This window comes from Dasypus novemcinctus, chromosome 7, assembly GCF_030445035.2.
Source record: "Dasypus novemcinctus isolate mDasNov1 chromosome 7, mDasNov1.1.hap2, whole genome shotgun sequence".
In the NCBI taxonomy this organism is placed as follows: domain Eukaryota; kingdom Metazoa; phylum Chordata; class Mammalia; order Cingulata; family Dasypodidae; genus Dasypus; species Dasypus novemcinctus.
In genome coordinates, this window is record NC_080679.1 from 74,452,960 (window position 1) to 74,456,202 (window position 3,243).

General features: G+C 35.6%; 1 non-coding gene across 1 annotated transcript; it reads right to left on the minus strand.

The window, feature by feature from the left end:
- Positions 1-2,932: 2,932 nt before the first annotated feature.
- Positions 2,933-3,039, minus strand: LOC111760087 (U6 spliceosomal RNA). Its single transcript, XR_002793884.1, has one exon. It is a non-coding gene; the product is annotated as a U6 spliceosomal RNA (small nuclear RNA).
- Positions 3,040-3,243: the final 204 nt, after the last annotated feature.

Consider the following 3,243-nt stretch of genomic DNA (forward strand, 5'->3'; position numbering starts at 1 on the left):
ATCTTTTATGTATATTGACAATTTCTGCTATATGTTCCCCCAGTGTCTTTTTTTCCTCCACTTTATTTTCAAAAGAATCTTTAGGTTACAGAAAAGTCACATAGAATATATAGGGGATTCCCATATACTCCACCCCCCTCTCCCTCTCACATTTCCCTCTATTATAACATCTTACGTGAGTATGGTACATTTGTTACAATTGATGAACAAATATTGAAGCATTGCTACTAACCATGGTCAATGGTTTACATTATGGTTTATATTTTGCACTGTACACTTTTATAGGTTTTGACAAAATGTGTAATAGCCTTTATCCATCATTGTAAAACCATGGAGAACAATTCCACTGCCCTAAAAATACCTTATTCTTCCCTCAGAACTTACGGTAACAACTAAATTTCAATTTGAACAACAAGGTTCATAGTTACTTGCATTAATATTGAGGGCTTGGCATACTAATTTATTTTCTTTCATCAGGAACTGCCTATATACTCAAGAGATTCTTGCCCCTCTATTTGAGAATATAGCAGCACTCCCCAGGATGGGAGTTTAATATTTTGATGTTTATTGTGTGGAATTCTACCCACTGAGATAACAGACTATGACAAGATGAACACATTCATATTCTGTAGAAGCAAGCCCTAGGTGCACCCTTGTGGAATATCATTTGACCATATATGTGAGGATCTATATCAGAACCCTGTTTGTTTCCATTGGTCAGTATGTCTATCCTTGTGCCAATACCTCCAGTTTTTTTCTCTCAAAGATTTATTTATTTTATTTATTTCTCTCCCCTTCCCCCACTCAACCCCAGTTGTCTGTTCTCTGTGTCTGTTTGCTGCATCTTCTTTGTCCACTTCTGTTGTTGTCAGTGGCACGGGAATCTGTGTTTCTTTTTGTTGAGTCATCTTGTTGTGTCAGCTCTCTGTGTGTGCGGTGCCATTCCTGGGCAGGCTGCACCTTCTTTCGCGCTGGGCGGCTCTCCTTACAGGACGCACTCCTTGCACGTGGGGCTCCCCTACCCCTGCGTGGCACGGCACTCCTTGTGTGCATCAGCACTGCACATGGGCCAGCTCCACATGGGAGGCCCGGGATTTGAACTGCGGACCTCCCATGTGGTAGACGGACACCCTAACCACTGCGCCAAGTCTGCTTCCCTACCATCCAGTTTTGACCACTGTAGTTTCGTAGTATGCTTTAAAGTCAGGAAGCATGATTCTTCCAATTTCTTTCTTTCTTTCTTTTCATGATTTTGGCTATTTGGGGACATTTTCCCCTCCAAATAAATTTCATATTTGGCTTTTCCAATTCAGTAAAAAATACTGTTGTAATTTTTATTGGGATTGTGTTAAGTCTATAAATCAATTTGGGTAGGACATCTTAGTGATGCTTAGTTTTCCAATCCATGAATAAGAAATATTCTTCCATTTATTTCGGTCTTCTTTGATTTCCTTTAACAATGTTATATAGTTTTCTGTGTACAAGGCCCTTACATCTTTAGTTAAATTTATTCCTAGATATTTGATTCTTTTAGTTGCTGTTGTAAATGGAATTTTTTTTCTGAATTTCCTCCTCAGATTTCTCATTACTAGTGTCGAGAAATGCTAATGATTTTTGCATATTGATCTTATATCCTGCCACTTTACTGAACTTGTTTAGCGTCTCTAGAAACTTTTTTTTCAGATTATTGGGGGCTTTCTATGTATAGGATCATGTCATCTGCAAATAGTGAAATTTTTACTTCTTTCTTTTCTTTGGAAACCTTTTATTTCTTTTTCTTGCCTAAGGGCTTGAGCTAGTACTTTAACACAATGTTAAATAAGAGGGGTGACAGTTGGCATTCTTGTCTTGTTCCTGATCTTAGAGGGAAAGCCTTTAGCATTTCACCATTGAGTATGATGTTAGCTATGGGATGTGCCCTTTATCTTGTTGAGGATGTTTCCTTCCATTCTTATCATTCAAAGTATTTTTTAATCAAGAAAAGATGCTGTATCTTGTCAAATCATTTTTCTGCATTATAGAGGTGATCATGTGCTTTTTTTCTTTTGATCTGTTAATGTGGTATATTACATTGATTGGTATCCTTGCATACCAGGGATAAAACCCACTTGATTATGGTGTTCAATTTGTTTGATGTGCTGTTGAATACAATTAGCAAGTATTTTGTTGAGGATTTTAGCATCCAAGTTCATTAGAGAGATTTGTCTGTAGTTTTCTTTTCTTGTGGCATCTTTATGTGACTTTGGTACTAGGGTGATGCTGGCATCATAGAATAAGTTAGGTAATGTTCCTTTCACTTCTATTTTTTTGGAAGAGTTTCCAGGGTGATTGGTAGAATTCACCAGTGAAGGATCTGGTCCTGGGCTTTTCTTGCTTGGGAGTTTTTGATGACTAATTCAGTCTCATTACTTGTGATTGGTCTGTTGAGTTCATCAATTTCTTTTATCAATGTAGGTTGCTTATATGTTTCTATCATCCATTTCATCTAAGTTATCCATTTGTTGGCATACAATTTTTCAAAGTATCCTTTTATGATACTCTATTTCTATGAGATCCATGATGACATCCCCTCTCTCATTTTTTATATTATTTATTTGCATTTTATCTCTTTTTTCTTTGTTATTCTAGCTAAGGGTTTGTCAATTTTATTAACCTCAAAAAATCAGCTTTGGTTTTGTTACTTTTTCTAGTTTTCTTTTTAATTCTCAATTTCACTTAGTTCTGCTCTAATCTTTGGTATTTCTTCTTTCTGCTTGCTTTGGGATTAGTTAGTTGTTCTTTTTTTCAGTTCATCCAGGTGTGCAGTTAGGTTTTAGATTTTAACTCTTCTTTTTTTCATATAAGCATTTATGGCTATTAATTTCCCTCTCAACACTGCTTTAGCTGCATCCCATAGGTTTAGATATATTGTTTTATTTTTATTTTTATTTTTTTTTATATGGAATGCTTCATGAATTTGCGTGTCATCCTTGCACAGGGGCCATGATAATTTTCTCTGTATTGTTCCAATTTTAGTATATGTGCTGCCAAAGCGAGCATGATATATTGTTTTCTAATATTCATTTGTTTCATGGAAATTACTAGTTTCTTTTGCAATTTCCTCTTTGACCCACTGATTGTTTAAGAGTGTGTTGTTTAACCTCCATACTTTTGTGCCTATTCTAGTTATCTGTTCCTTATTAATTTCCAGTTTCATTCTGTTGTGATCAGAGAAATTACTTTGTATAATTTCAATCTTTTTAA